Here is a 16,153-nt window from a genome sequence, read left to right as displayed (position 1 = left end):
ACTTGGGACTGGAGAATTTACCAGGTGTTGGGATGAGACATTATTTTGAGGTAGGACAGTAGATATTACTAGACAATCAGACCTGAGAATTTGAAATTTCCTGATCTTCTTTCATAATTAAAACCTCACAAAGCTTTGTGACTTTGCTTATTCGTCCTACCACAAGGCCAATGTGCTTAGAATATTATCTTATTTACTATTCCTGCCGCTGTAATAAAATACTTTGACAAAAGCAACTTAAGGGAAGAAGGGTTTATCTTGGCTCACTGATCAAGGGCATATCCATGATGGTGGAGAAGTCAAAACAGCAGGGGCTTGACACAGCTGCTTATATCATATTAACAACTGGAAGCAGACGCTGAGGGATGCTCGTGCTCAGTTCCATTTCCTCATTCTATTCATTCCAAGACCCAGCCCCCGGGGGCGGGGGAGACGGGACAGGACAGTACCATCCAGGGTGGTCAAGTCTTCCCACCTCAGATTATTCTAATTAACATGTCCTCCACTGGCATGCCCAGAAGCCCATCTTCCGGGTGATTCTAAGTCACAGCAAGCTGACAGTACTTACCACCACAGTCATCTAGGGCAAGGCTCAATGTCTAGCTCATAGCTCCTAAATCCCCCAAGTTCAAGCAGATTCCTCAAGGATACCTGCTCAGAACAAAGGAGAGGAGGCAGAAGGAACAGGGTTGATTTGATGAATTGTTTTCTACTGTAAATCCTCTTTAACTCTCATGCCATGTTTTGGGAAAGTTTGTGAGAAATCCTTTAATAAATCATTCCTGGGACCTCAACTCAGAGGAGACTGGCTGCTTTATGTAGCATCACCCCAGAAACCAGGGAGGTGTCCAGGGGTTGGTGGGCCTGCTGGTTTGTTTTGGTCACTGTCTGGTATTCTGTGCAGTTTGCAGAGCGTGTCCATAAAGTTTTATTTGGTCTGGGATGATCGAGCAGTACTTTATCTCCAAATTCACCTCCATTTATCAGAGCCTGAACCCTGGAGGGAAGCTCAGAAAAACATTATTAGCAGTCAAGACAGTGTTTATAGCTATTAAGATCCTATTAGGAGGCCATTTCCAGAATGATGCTGTGAGGAGCCCTACAGTCCCCTGTCAACAAAACATTCATATTGTAAAAACAATCATTCAACGTCTCTGGAATGTTTCCTAAGGGTACAGAGCAAATGCTCATTTATTTAAGAAATCTACTAAATCTCAGCAAGAGAGGGAACTTACAGCATCTAAACCACAAGCTGCTCCCTACACCCCCAACCTTGTCCATCCTATGTTGTTGTGACAGAAGCTTCCACCTGCCTGGGAAGGCAGGGCTCTTATCAGTCAAGGCCTACAGTATCTCCCTCTTACCACATCTGTGTTGTAGGTGATGAATTCAACCCCCCTCAAAAAAAGTGCAGCAAAAAGGTGAAGGACTTATTTCCTGCCCAAGTCTCCACTGTTACGTGGTAGACTCATAAAACTGGGGACCACTTGCATCCACTCTATTTCGCATGTGACAGGGTCTCCACAGAGGAAATTAAAAACCAAAACCAGAGGTCACTGCTCCTACTTATGTTCTTTTTGTAAAGCAGGGCCATCAGTCCAAGCAAAGTGGGAAACTGACAGTGTCCCTGTGTCCATGAAGAGAGTCCTAGAGACTCTGTGTAAGAAAAGGGGCCAGTTAGAAGAAGAGAGAGCACTGATGAGAAGAAGCTAACTGTGTTGCTGGAGTTTCTTGTCCCACCAGGTCCTGCCGCTTCAGTCCCAAATGAACAAACAGAGATGCTATATTAATTATAAAACTGTTGGCCAATGGCTAGGCCTTCTTATTGGTTACCTCTGTCTTAATTATTAACCCATTTCTATTAATCTATATATTTCCACGTGGCCTTGGCTTACAGGAGAATGCCCGGACCTGTTACTCCTTTGCCAGCTACATGGTGTCTCTTCAAGATCCCTTTCTGCCTACCTTTCCCAGAATTCTCTTGGTCTCCTAGTCCTGCCTATCTTCCTGCCTCTATTGGCAAAACGGTGTTTTATTCATCATCCAATAAGAGAAACATATATACAGAAGGACATCTCCCCATCATAACTGTGTTTAGAAGAGGGTGTAGAGAAGTTCACATTGAAGTCAGTTCTTAAGAACCATAGAGACTTGGGTAATGAGAAACGAAGAGGAAGCTGATGGCTCCATGAGAGAAATGGATAGACTTCAGCGTGGTTGGTTTACTAGAGAGTACTAGGGAAAGAAAGAACCAAGAAGAGCCTTCAGGGCTCAGCTCAAATCTTCAAGACTCAAAAACCACTACAAAGAGGCCTCCATGTAATTGGATCAGTGTGGAGCAGTTGTATGCCCCAGAGCTTTGTGGAAAAGAATAGTGCAATTAGATGGCAAGGAGCGGAGCCTAACAGCTAGGGGTCCTATCACTAGAGGCAGAAAACCTGAAGGAAAGGGACAGAGAGAGAGGGAGGGATGGACAGACAGACAGACACAGTCAGGTTTCCTGGAAGCACTGCCATTCCTGAGTGACTGTGCATGTGACTGACCTTCTGAGTAACACCAGCTGCCTCGCTTTACATGTGTATATGAGCAACATTGAATGAGGAAAGGACTTCTCACCAGAGGAAGCAGGCATTGCACCAAATAGAGGGATGGTAGTAAGCCGTACACCAAGAGAAGCAGGAGTCGGCATTGTCATAAAGTACTATTGAAAACATCCTGTTTGCAACAAGAAAAACAATATATACAGGGAGGTAAATAGATCTCAGTGGCAACTGCTTAGGAGACAGCCTGGGTGTTGGACTTCAAGACTTCAAAGCAGATATTGTATGTTCAAAGAACAAGGGAAATCATGCTTTGAAGAAAGGGGTTGTCAGTGTAAATGTAGAGATAGAAATGACTTTTCAAAAAGGGGAGAGGGGAAGCTGGAGAGATGCTTCAATGGTTAAAAGCACTGATTGCTCTTCCAGAGGACCCAGGTCAATTCCTAGCACCCACATGGCAGCTAACAACTATCTATAACTGCAAGTCTGACATCCTCACACAGACATACATGCCTGAAAAACACCAATGCAAATAAAATTAAAAAATGAATAAATTATAAAAGGGGGAGGGATTCTAGAGTTGAAAAGTACAGTAACTGAAATAAAAAAAATTCACTAGAAGTGCTCAGTGGATTTGCACTAGTAGAATCAGCAGATTATTTTTTTTTTTGAAACTGGGTCTCACTAAGTAGCCTTGGCTGAAACTCCCTCTGTAGACCATGCTGGCCTTGAACTCATGGAGACCTGTTTGTCTCTGCCTCCTGAGTACTGGGATTAAAGGCAGATGCCACAGTACCCAGGAATTCATTGGATTTGAAGATAGAGATTATATGATCTCAAGATCAGAGGGAAAGAATAAAGAAACATGAAAAAGAGACTCAGACAAATGTGGAATTACTTAAGAAACAGAATGCCAGAACAGAGCATGTGATCTTGTTCTAGTTAAATAGGATCACAGGATGTTTGGAGTGGGAAGGGGAAAATAGGAATTATTCTTTGTGGGTAGAGTTATTTTCTGGAAGTAGTGGTAATGGTTGCACAATGTTGCCAATGTGCTTAATGCCACTGAACTGTATGATTAAAATGGGAAACTTTGCATTATGTACAATTTACCAAATTTGAAAAAAAATTTATCACAGTCTTTTAAATTGTGGTAAACTATGGTGAATAGATCAACATATGCAAAGGGGCAAGGATTTGGTGAGATAATGGGCAAAACCCTGAAATTTTATGAAATCTATTCATCTACTTATCTAAGAACAACTTGTACAACTAGATACACTAAAGCAAAAATACTGACAGAAAATGGGAAACATTGTGGAAGCAACACGATCAAGCAATAACAAAAGCAAAACCAAACAAAGAGGTAGAGGATGTGTCGCAGTGAAAGAGCTTTTACCTAGCATGCATGAGGCCCTGGGTCCAATCCCCACACTGCAAATGAACAACAACAAGAAGAAAAACACAGGCAAAACTATCGTGTACAAAAGAACCCAAGTAAGATAAACAGCCAACTTCTCCACATAAACAGTGGATGCCTGGAGATGGTGGGAGAGATATTCAAAAGGCTGAAAGAGACAAAAGGGGCACCCATTAAGAATCTTGTATCTAGTAGAACCACTGCCCAGAACTGAAGCAGAGGAGAACAGCTTTGGGCAGAGCTGGGAAGATGGAGGTGGAGGAGAAGGTCAAACAACCTCAGCAGATGCCTTGGTGAGTAAGACTGCTGCGGGTTCATTGCCAATCAGTGATCCATTGCAGCGGCCAACCTCTTGACACTGTGACATGACGTTGTCATCTATAAATGTGTTGGGCTGCTTTCATAGCTATTCAGGGACACATGAGGACATACTTGCGTTAGAGGACTCTGCACATTTCAAGATTTTGAGTAGGATTTTTAACCCAGAAAGAAACTGTGTAATTATTAAAGCGAGTTGTGCTTTATATCAAAGTTATAGCTGTTTGTGTAAATGAAATGCTTTGTAGATTTTATCATCATGGGACAGAGAAAGCCATCAGTTACAATTCCCAGAGACTTGCCCTAATGGCGGTATGTGTGGTGAGGCTTTTCTCTACTGCCCTTCTGTTCTGAGATCACTGCTAGCCAGGGTACGGTACAGTTCTGTCGATGAAAGAGCAGGATGGAAGGGAACTGCATGACCACCTGGAAGAGATGCGACCTGGTGACTTGCTAGTGGCGTATTGACTCTTAAAAGGGAAACGATCTGCAGGGTGCCTTGGATGAAACAGTCCTGATCCCGCTCTGTTAGTTCCCAGAAATGCAGCTGTGCAGCTCTTTCAGTATGATGAGCTAGCTTGCTCAACCCCTGAAGGAAGTTGGGGATAGGTAAGGAGCTAGTTCCAGCTAGGGGCAGCAACTCTACTTACAGATTCACTACATAGGCTGATGTTGGGCTGAAACTTTCCCTCTGATTTTTAAATGGATGAAATCTTGTGCAGACTTACTTTATGATGCCCACTGGTATCTACACTTGGGCTGTCCAGAGAGGGCTCTGTCCTTTGCTGCTGCCCCTGTGCACAGTTCTCATGTGGTTGGAAAGAGAGACAGCATCACACCAGGAACACACATTATCTAACATGGAGATCAAATGATTGCAAAACTTTCACAATGTAGTCTGCAGTTTCCTCTTTTCTGAAGGAAGATAAGTTTTATTCATTGTTTAAATAAAATTTATGGGTAGTCTGAATATTTCAACATTGACTTCTGAAAAATAAGCACATTTTTGTGAGGTGAACACAGTTCCACGGCCATTCCTAACAAGAGCCACATAAATTTTGACATTATTAACTGTTTATCCACATTTTGAATTTCCTTATTTGTCTCCCAAAATGTCATTTTAAAACGGTGGTAAATTGTAGATAATGTAAAGTTTTCTATTTTAACCATACAATTCAGTGGCCTTAAACACATTGACAATGTTGTGCAACCACCACTATTTCTAAACAATACCTGTACCAACAAAGAGTAATTCCTGTTTTTCTATCCCACTCCGAACATCCTGTGATTCTATTTAATTCAAACAAGATCTCATACTTCACTCGGGCATTGTGTTTATTTAGACACCTTTTTCTACCTAGCATTGCCTTCTCGCTCCACATTCACACGCATTGCTTTCTCATGACATCAACCTTTCGTTGAGCCCCACCTGATTGTTCCATGGAATAGCCTGTGTTCTGTATTATCTGATTGCTTCTTTATGCTATTATTTAACTTGTTCTTCTCCGTGTTTCTTGTAAACTGGAAGTTAGATCCAAAGGCTTGGTAAGAGTCGGGTACATACTTGGGTAAAGTTCTCAGGGACAATTCTGGGTGCTTCCTACCGCATCATTTTAGGTCAGACATCATGTCTGGATGTCCCACAATCGATGAGGCTAATATGGAGTCAGGGGGTTAAGGAGACAGTCTCCTATTAACAAAGTTTTGGAATGTGAGAATCGATTTTCGAACTTTTAAAAAGAATTACCCCTGCCTTAAATACTCATGTCATGTTGCCTGGCATGTAGAGCATAGTCTTCATCTTGGAGAGCGTAGGTGGAGAAGCTGGGTGTGCTGATGGCATCTCAAATCTCAGCATTTGAGATGTAGAAGTAAGAGGAGGATCAGGAGTCCAAGAAAACAGCCCCAGTTATGAGAGAACTTGTCTAAAAAACAAACAACCACAGAAGGTAGAGGAGAGGGAGATAAAGGGATGGAGACAGAGACAAAAATATATCTGGAGAGACAGGGAAGGAGAGAGAGATGGAGAGAGGGAGAGGGAGAGAGGGGAGACTAGCTTCTTTATATTATCCCAATGGGTAGCTGGCTAATCTGCACAGAATATGAAATATGAGATCTGGAGGTCTGGAAGAGACTATGTGTTCTTTGGGCCCCAGAACGTTCTCCCAATCTGGTCATTAACCAGAATTTAACCATAGAAAATATTTTTCTGACTCTTAACTAATGAAAGAACACTTTGGAAATTCAGATATTAGGGAATTGTTTTTACAGTGTTCTAAAATAATTTGTGTGTGTGTGTGTATGTGTGTCTATCTTAAGAAATTGCTTTATGTTCCAAAATGTAAAAATAAAGAATGACATATATTTGGATAGCAGGTAAATAGATCTTTAGTTGTTTGCTGTACACCGCAGATTTTAGAGTGGGGGAAGAGTCTGTTCCTCTTTCTGTGCTTATCTCTTGACTTTTAGCTGCTGCAAACTGAAGAGCCAACTCAGTGAAGACTCACAAAATTAAATTAAAGAACTTCATTGTTATTTTTAAACTAAGAATTTGAACCTCTCTGAAAAAATAACTTAATCTTAATCTCCAAATAAATACTTTGTTTTAGAGCAGTTAAATCCTTATGTCAGCTAGTCTCTGTCCAAGGTTGCCCTGGATCTCTGGGTCCCCAGGGGGTTTTTTTGGTTACCATTGTCTATCTGTTTTTATGTTCATTTTTGTTTTGGTTATGTTGTTTTTCATCTAGGCAGCTGTTGTGAATTCTCTGCACAGAGAAACAATTTAATCTTAGGATACTGTTAGTCTTGTTTTTTTTTTTTTATTTTATTTTTGCAGCTAGAATTAAGTCATATACCTTCTTTCCATTTCTTGGGTAACCTTTAACGAGTTTAGATTCAACCAGTTGCCAACCAGATACGAAAGGTGATTTAAAAAAAAAGAATCTCTTTGAGGGACTAATTCCTTGTTGATAGCACTCCTGAGGGACCTACACGTCCACACATCCCATGTCTACTTAGCATTGTTAATATTTGGTGACAAAGACCCCAGGAGGGGGGTTCACCACCAGGGCCCAATAGTCTAACATCCGCTCACTTCCTTTGTTCACTCCATTTCTTTTTCTTCCTCCCCGTCCTTCTCCCTTTCCTTTGGTAGCATAGGTGGTGTGCTTCTCTGATCCCACTAGCGAACTCTGTTTTCTAGAAGGAACCTTCTGCTTCACATCAGCCTGTGGTTATGACACTCAGTGGAATCAAAAGAATGGACGAATCCCAGGAGAGGTGGGACGGGCTGTGCCTGGGTCTAGGTGCTGAACTCCCCGCTGGCCAACTTCCATCGCTCGGAGCTGCCAGCTGCAGTTTCTAGGCCAGGTTCTCCAGATTCTCAGAGTTCTATGATGATTATATCAGAAGCACTTGAACTATATCCAGTACTTTAAAAGACCTGGGAAATTTTATATATTACCCACAACAAAGCCTGAAGAGACTGACTAGGATAATGAAAAATGTCATCCTTTGGCGGGGAGGGGTAGGCACAAGACTGGAAGCTGTCGGGGGCGGGGGAGCACATCAGGTTGGTCACTGTGAAGACCAGAGCCCAGATGAAGAAACTCTGATTGTTGTGTCATGTGATGTAGACAGGTATACAGGGCAGGGATTGGTACCACAGGCCTACAATCCCAGCACTAGGAAGACTGAATTGGGAGGACCTTGAGTTCAAGGCCAGATTGAAGTTATTTGCTGAGACTCTGTCTAGAAAAAACAAAACAGGGTAAAGGTTGTAGCTCAGTTGGTAGAGTACTTGCCTAGCGTGCATGAAGCCCCACAAAGCCTTAGGTTCCATCACCAGCATTGCATACAGGGCATAGTGGCACATGCTGGTGATCCCAGCACTTGAGAGGTAGTAACAGGAGGATTAGAAGCTCAAGGTTATCCTCAGCTACATAGTAAGTTCAAGACTATCCTGGCTGGCATAAGACTGACTCAGAAAACCAAACCAAAAGAAAACCAATTAATAATAATAATAATAATAATAATAATAATAATAATAATAATAAATGGAGTATAAAAAAGAGAATATAGATGGAGAAATGAGGCCAACCAGAATTTAGTTTTCAGCAAGAAGATGTAGGCAATTTACCTAACAATTCTGAACCTCAGTTTATTCATCTATAAAATAAGGCTAATACTTTCTATTCTGTGATTATTTTAACTAATGTGTATTATTAATTAACTCAATGCCTACAATAATAAAACATTTATTTATTTATTTATTTTGGTTTTTTGAGACAGGGTTTCTCTGTATAGCTTTGGAGCCTATCCTGGCAATCTCTCTGGAGACCAGGCTGGCCTCAAACTCACAGAGATCTGCCTGCCTCTGCCTCTTGAGTGTTGGATTAAAGGCATGCATCACCAACGCCCAGCCTAAAACCTTATTTTTTTTATAAATGTAGTTTACTTATAGATAAAACTCTATAGTTTAATCACGTGTGTGTGTGGGGGGGGCGGTGAATCTGATCATTGAAAATAGAAGTTGGAATCCTTAGCCATCAGGGAAATGTAAATCAAAACAATTCTGAGATACCATCTTACTCCTGTCAGAATGGCTAAAATCAAAAACACCAATGACAGTTTATGCTGGAGAGGATGTGGAGAAAGGGGAACACTCCTCCACTGCCATTGGGAAATCAGTATGGCAGTTCCACAGGAAAATGGGAATCAGTCTACCACAAGATCCAGCAATCCCACTCTTAGGCATATACCCAAAAGATGCACATTCATACAACAAGGACATCCGTTCAACTATGTTCATAGCAGCCAGAACCTGGAAGCAACCTAGATATCCCTCAACTGAAGAATGGATAGAATGGACTTTGGGAGCCCTCTCCACATAGAGGGATACTCTCTCAGCCTAGACACACGGGGGAGGTCCTAGGCCCTGCTCCAAATGATATGATAGACTTTAAAGATCCCCATGGAAGGCCTCACCCTCCCTGGGGAGCAGAAAGGGATTGAGATAGGAGCTCGGTGGGGGGGTGCAAGGGAGGAGAGGAGGGAGAGGGAACTGGTATTGACATGTAAAACAAGCTTCTAATTTAAATTTTTAAAAAAGGCGGGGGAAGAAAATAGAAGTTGGAAAAGACCTAGGCTGTACATGACCACATGGGTCTCCTTTAAGATTCTGTCAAGCCAGGTATGGTGGTGCTTAACAGTGATCCTAACACTGAGGAGGCTGAGGCAAGACACTCTCAGTTCAAGGTCAGTGTGAGGTACATAACAAAACCCTGTATCAAAGAAATCTTTTTAAATTTCATGTCTAGACTCAGGACTCCAACTGGGAGACATACAAGGAGGCTCCATATCTTCTGTGTTGATACGAGGACTTTATGCTGGGGAAGACAGTTCTATGACCACACTGCATTGCTGAAGCTCACCTGATCCACGACTTGAGCTTTTTGGTACTGTAACATTTGTTTATTATTGTGTGAGTGTGTGTGAGTGTGTGTGTGTGTGTGTGTGTGTGTGTGTGTGTGTGTGAGAGAGAGAGAGAGAGAGAGAGAGAGAGAGAAAGCATGTGTGAACGTGAGTATGTGTGTAAGCATGTGTGAGCATGAGTGTGTAAGTGTGTGTGTGAGCATGAGTATGTGTGAGTATGTGTGTGTGTGTGTGTGAGAGAGAGAGAGAGAGAGAGAGAGAGAGAGAGACAGAGACAGAGACAGAGACAGAGACAGAGACAGAGAGACAGAGAGAGAGAAAGCATGTATGAACGTGAGTGTGTGTGTGTGAGCATGTGTGAGCATGAGTGTGTGTGTGTGTGTGTGTGATATATGGACACATGCTGTGGTGCAGATAAGGAAATCAGGACACCTTGGTGGACGTTGATTTTTTCCTTCTACATTTACATGGGTTCTGGGGACCCAAATCAGGATGGGCAGCTTGTGAAGAAAATGTTTTTATCCTCTGAAGCATCCTGTTGCTACCCACCACCTACCACCCACCACCACCACCCACCACCCCTGATTTAAGGCAAGCTTTTAGTTTGTGGCCCAGGCCGGCCTTGAACTCACTGCATTCATTCTCCTGAGTCAGCCTGTCAAAGTTCTGGGATTATATGCATGAGCTCCAGGCGCTCTCTGTGATGCTGACAAAGCCCTGGTGATGAGCTGCCTGGGGTATGTATAGAGACTTGGAATTTGGAGTGGGAAGAAAACAGGATGGAGATGAAGGAAAAGATGCCACAAGAGAGGAATATTGGAGCTCAAGTTTTCAACCTTGGAACATGGAGCCACAGACCTGTTTTCCCAGAGGAATGGTGCATTGTCCCCTCTATCTCAGTCTAAAGGGACTCTTCTAAGTGTTTGCTGTCATATCTCTTACCTTGTCTCCACACACCCCTTCTCCCCCAAATCACAGCTGTCTCAAAGTTCATCCCTTTCTCTAGACTCACCTTCCCGTCAGTGGCCCAAGTTAGCAATGAGGAGCTAGGAGCTCTCTAGCATTCTCTGAAACCCTAGTCTTGGTCCCCACTAAACGCTTGGTAGAGCATCATTACGCAGATGGCAACTAGACTCCAGCTTTCAGCTTAGTGTTGGATGGTGCAGGCCAGATGGATTTGGAGCATGTATTCTGATTTAAGCCAAATTTATCCCTTATTATTTGAAAGACCCTAACAAGTTTGTTTTTTTAATGTTTTCCGTCAGCACATTATTATTTATTGTTCTTAATACCTTGAGGCTACTTGAAGACAGTCTTAAATTTCAAAGTTGGTGAGTAAACAAATGTTTCCTAATAACGTCTTCAGGCAAGCACCCAAAGGTCTCATTTTCAACATGATGTTTGGGTCCCCCTAATTGTCCTTTAGGATTGTGCCTAACCGCATTTTATAATCACTTAAAAAATAGACTCTTGGACATAGAGTTGCTTGACAATTTATTTGTTCTTCTTAATCATCATGTTCAGAAAAAATAAAAAAAAATAGTAGGTTTACATATATACGGCAGTATTTAGAGTTCAAATATCTGAAATCAAATAGGCTGTGTTGGGAATTCACATAACAGCTGTTTGGAGGTGGTGTCTCACTGTTCCTGGGAGCATAAGTATGTTCAGAGGGGCAGTTAATGGATTGGGCAGAGAAACAAAGGTAGTCTGTATGATCCCATAGGAATGTCCATGGCTTCCAATTTTACTCCAGAATCTGCTAGAAACTATAATGTTCAACATTGAGGTTGGCACTGAATATCTTCTTTTAGACAAAAGAAAGGTTTGTTTTATGTGTATGAGTGTTTTGCTTGCATGTATGTGTACATACCTGATGCTCATAGAGGCCAGAGGGTGCCAGATCCCCTGCAACAGGAGTTATTATATACTTTGTAAACTACCATGTGGGTGCTGGGAATGCCCAGGTCTTCTGCAAGAGCAGCAAGTGCTCTTAGCCATTGGGGCGACTCTCCAGTCCCCAGATAACTTCATTTATCTTGATCATCTAGCACTCCAGAGATTCCCTATCTCTCTTCCTACTGTGACCAGGAAGAAAGTTGGGAAGTAGGGCCAATTTCTAGGATAGACAAATTCTAGCCACTGATCCTCAAATCTCAGTGAGTCGGCCCAGTGCAACGGTACCATTCTTCTCACAGTCCGGAGCGCACGTGGAAGAGGAGGTGGGTGACATGCGGTGAACACAGAGCCGTTGAGTAATTCTGGTACACAGGCTTCTTCCAACCCGCGACTCTGTCATCTGCAGGGTTCCCTCCACTCAGCCAGCAGGACAGAAATCCTTCAGAGAATACTGCTTAGGAAGCTTTGTGACAAGGCCAGGAGATTGGCAGCCCTTAGCATCTATCTAGTCACAGAGATGTGGCCATTGGTGCTCAACTTCCAGAGAGGCTGGGAAGGATGGACTAGATAGAGCTGTGTGTCCAACTCACCCCAGTTTCTGCCACAGAGGTTCCCTCCAGGCAAGCGTTTAGTCTTGTCCTATGTCACCAAAAGTGTGCAAAATAAGTGTGATACACCCTTTGATTCACTCACCCCTGGACCTTCCACTTGTCTCTTGGTTACTTTAGGGGAAAAAAAAAAACAAAAACAAAGACTATCTTTCAACATCATTGTCCATCTATTGATTACCGTGAGTCAGTTCACATAGGAACTTGCTTGTTTTTACATAGGCCTCTCCAGAGTTTCCAGACACCTGGGTTAAGATGACCACAGGTGTGGACTGTAAACTGCCCTTGTGCTTGCTCCTTGCCTGCCTTACCTGATGGTTCCCATGGTAACACTGGCTTGGGATCTGCATGAAGCCACATAGATTATCTCACTAATCTATCACATAAGACCTATGAGGTTATAAATGTGTCATGAGCATTTAAAGAATTACTTTCAGACCTATGTTAGTCCGTTGGGGCTGCCATAACAAGACACTGTAAGTTGAGTGGTTTATACACAACAGACAATTTGTGTTTCACCATTTTGGAAGCAGGGAAACTAGCAGCGTTGATGTCTGCTGAGGGCTGCTTTCTGGTTCATGGATGGAAGCTTCTCACTGGGTCCACATGTGGCCCAAGAGGTGAGAGGGTCCCTTTGGGGACACTCTTATGGGCTCTAGACCTGTGAACTAATCACTCCCCCAAATCCCATATCTAAATCATTTTAAGGATCAGATTTTGATGTATGAATTTGAGGGAGACATATTTTAACAGAGTTTGGAAGGCTCTGGTGGGACGCTTGTGAGTTAGAGGCTAGTCTGGACTCCAGAAGCCATACCCTGTCTCAAAAAAGGAAAAGATTTTGTTTTTAATCAATCAGCATTCTTTTTGTAGTTGTCATGGTTCCATCATCATCTGCAACCTTGCTTCCTGTTTCTCCCATTAACCAATTTACAAAGGCTATTTCATAGTTCAGCCATTTTAGAGACATCTATTTATCCTCATTTACTCCCATTGAGGTTTTAGCTTCCTCAAGCAGTGCTTGTCCGTTTCTTATATAAAGAGGGTAATGACATGGACTGTGAGAGCTGCCACAGACAGGTCTTGGTGTACACTATGAGCTGTTTTTCTAGTGTTGGTGACTTTTTGCTGGTTAGTCTAGACTTTCCTTTCTAATCAAGCTATACCTTTATGTGCCTTAGGGAGTTACGAGTACAATCTTCGAGAATGTATGCATTCATTTCTTTATGCATTTAGTCATTCCAAAATAGTTATTGATTACCTTTTATAGACAACAATGTGTTAGGTACTGGAGACAGGACAAAGAATAATAGATATAAGGTCTTTGCCCCGTGGAGCTTATTAGATGTAGCACAAATTGTCTTTGGTCTTAATAACAAAAACCAGAGATAGATATTGGGGTTAAAGCAAAGCAGCCAGCCACTAGAGAGTTCTTATCTCTACCAACGCTCAGACCAAAAGGGGCGATCCTGTCCTCAGACTGCATCTCCAGACTGCACTGAGCTCCTGTCTCCTCCCACCTTACATTCCTCTCTAGTGCTGGGGTTAAAGGCATGGGATCCCAAGAGCTGAGGTCACCCTTGCGTGAGCTGTTTCTCTTTTAGACTGGATCAATTTTGTGTAGCTCAGGGTGGTCTTGAACTAACAGATCTGTCTGCCTCTGTCTTCCGAGTGCTGAAATTAAAGGTGTGTGCCCACCCCTGCCTGGCCTCTATGGCTGACTAGTGTGGCTAGTTTTGCACTCTGATCTTCAGGCAAGCTTTATTTGTTAGATCATAAACAAAGTACAATTAGAAAAACATATTCTAAATAAATAATAATGCTAAATATTAACTATAATTATTATGCTTGTATCGCAAATTTACTTTCCTAAACTTGGATAATATTGAATCATTTTTTTTCTTTCATGTGAGTCTGTTCCTTAAAAACTAGCTTTTTTCCTCAGAGTAACTATTCATTGTTTCTTCTAGTCATTTAAAGTGCTCATAATTCACTCAATAAATATAAAACTACGTATCAGGATCTTTGCTAAGCTTTCAGAGTACAAACATGAAATGACAAGATTCCTCTCTTCGAGAGTCACAGCTTGATGACTGCTTGCTGTACTTGAGCTGCTATGGGAAGATATGTAATGAAAACAACCAAAAGAAAGAAAGGCTTGTTGATTCAAAATGAGGCTGCAGCCCAGCACAGTAGAGAAAACACGACAGCATGAACATGAGGTGGCTGGTCACATCACACCACAGGCAGCATGAGCAGGAAGTGGTTGGTCACATCACACCACAGGCAGCATGAGCAGGAAGTGGCTGGTCACATCACATCACAGGCAGCTTGAGCAGGAAGTGGCTGCTCACATCACATTACAGGCAGCATGAGCAGGAAGTGGCTGGTCACATCACATCACGGGCAGCTTGAGCAGGAAGTGGCTGGTCACATCACATCACGGGCAGCATGAGCAGGAAGTGGCTGCTCACATCACATCACAGGCAGCTTGAGCAGGAAGTGGCTGGTCACATCACATCACGGGCAGCATGAGCAGGAAGTGGCTGGCCACATCACATTACAGGCAGCATGAGCAGGAAGTGGCTGCTCACATCACATCACAGGCAGCTTGAGCAGGAAGTGGCTGGTCACACACACCACAGTCAGGAAGTAGAGAAAGACAAATTCCAATGCTCTGCTCACTTTCCCCTTTCTATTCAGTTCAAGATTCCAGCCTACAATGTGGTGCCATTCAAATTTAGGGTGAGTTTTCCCACTCTGAAGAAACCTTTCTGGAAGACACACCTGTCTTCTAGGTAGTCATACACTCAGTCAGCCTGGTAATGAAGGTTAAACATGGTCAATCTCTCCCATGTCACTCTGACCCCCCTCGGATATCAATTTGTCATTATATTCTATACCTGGCCCTGAACTTTCATTTTCATCCCATAATGCAAAAGTCATTTAGTCCATCTCTAGAACTCCCCAGTCTTTAACAGTCAGTATGCTGTTTAAAAGTCCAAAATCCAAAGACTTTTCTAGGACTTAAGGCAATCTCTTAACTGTGAGCTCTACAAAACAAAATCAAATGACATACTTCCATTACAAAGTTACAGAGTAAATATTCCCGTTCTGAAAGTGAAGGATAGGGACATAGCAAGAAAAGATTGGACCAAAGCAGCATTGGCACTCAGCAGGGCAATTATCAAACCTGAAACTCCATGTCTGACATTTTGAACTTATGACCAACTCATCTGTGTCCCAAGGGCCTTGGAAAGCCTCTCTGTTGCAGAAAGCACATGTGACCTCTTTTGATTTGCTCCACTCTGGGCTGAAGCTTTCTATGGTGCTTGTCCTATGGTCTCCAACATCCTGGGATCTCCACTGCAACTTGGGCTTCTTCACCTTCGTGAGATGGTCTTTCAGAATCTCCTTGCAGGGACTCTTAACTCTACTACACATTGGCCTCAGCGGCTTTCTGGAACCTTGATGCCAGCTTCCATGCCTCTGTATCTTTTATATTTTGCATGTTTGTAAAACCTGAACCATATGGATGACCCTGAAACTTCTATTGCCAACTTGAGATAAGGTCTGGCTACCCTTTATCACATCTGTAGTGCCTCTTTATATCCTGGTGGCTGAACCCGAGAACCCTTCCCTTATAGTTGTTTTCCAGCAGGGACTCCTTTACTGGTATTCTTAGTTCAGGCTTTCTCCTTGAAAATTAGCTTGCATTTCCACAAATTGGAACCTTCTATAGGTGGAACTTTGTTGACATAGTGCAGAGCACAAGATTATTAATTTAACGCTGCTTTCTCTGTACCCATTTTGGCTGAACTTTAAACTTGTACACACTCCTTTCCTTGCCCAACTGCACCCTTTTTGAGTCTCCTTACTTGTTTTCATCACACACGTAAACAAGAACAGTGAGCAATAATAACTATGCCACAGCT

The 16,153-nt window shown here is 42.6% G+C and overlaps 1 long non-coding RNA gene across 1 annotated transcript in view; it reads right to left on the bottom strand.

The window, feature by feature from the left end:
• Window positions 1-234: 234 nt before the first annotated feature.
• Window positions 235-16,153, bottom strand: part of LOC103161455 — a 54,920-nt gene continuing 39,001 nt past the window's right edge. The window contains exon 5 of the long non-coding RNA XR_004771671.1: window positions 235-651. This is a non-coding gene — a long non-coding RNA (uncharacterized LOC103161455). The remainder of the gene's footprint in view (window positions 652-16,153) is intronic.

This window comes from Cricetulus griseus (assembly GCF_003668045.3).
Source record: "Cricetulus griseus strain 17A/GY chromosome 1 unlocalized genomic scaffold, alternate assembly CriGri-PICRH-1.0 chr1_0, whole genome shotgun sequence".
Classification (NCBI taxonomy): Eukaryota; Metazoa; Chordata; class Mammalia; order Rodentia; family Cricetidae; genus Cricetulus; species Cricetulus griseus.
Note: the sequence above shows the minus strand (reverse complement) of the source record. Positions and strands in the feature narration are given on the sequence as shown.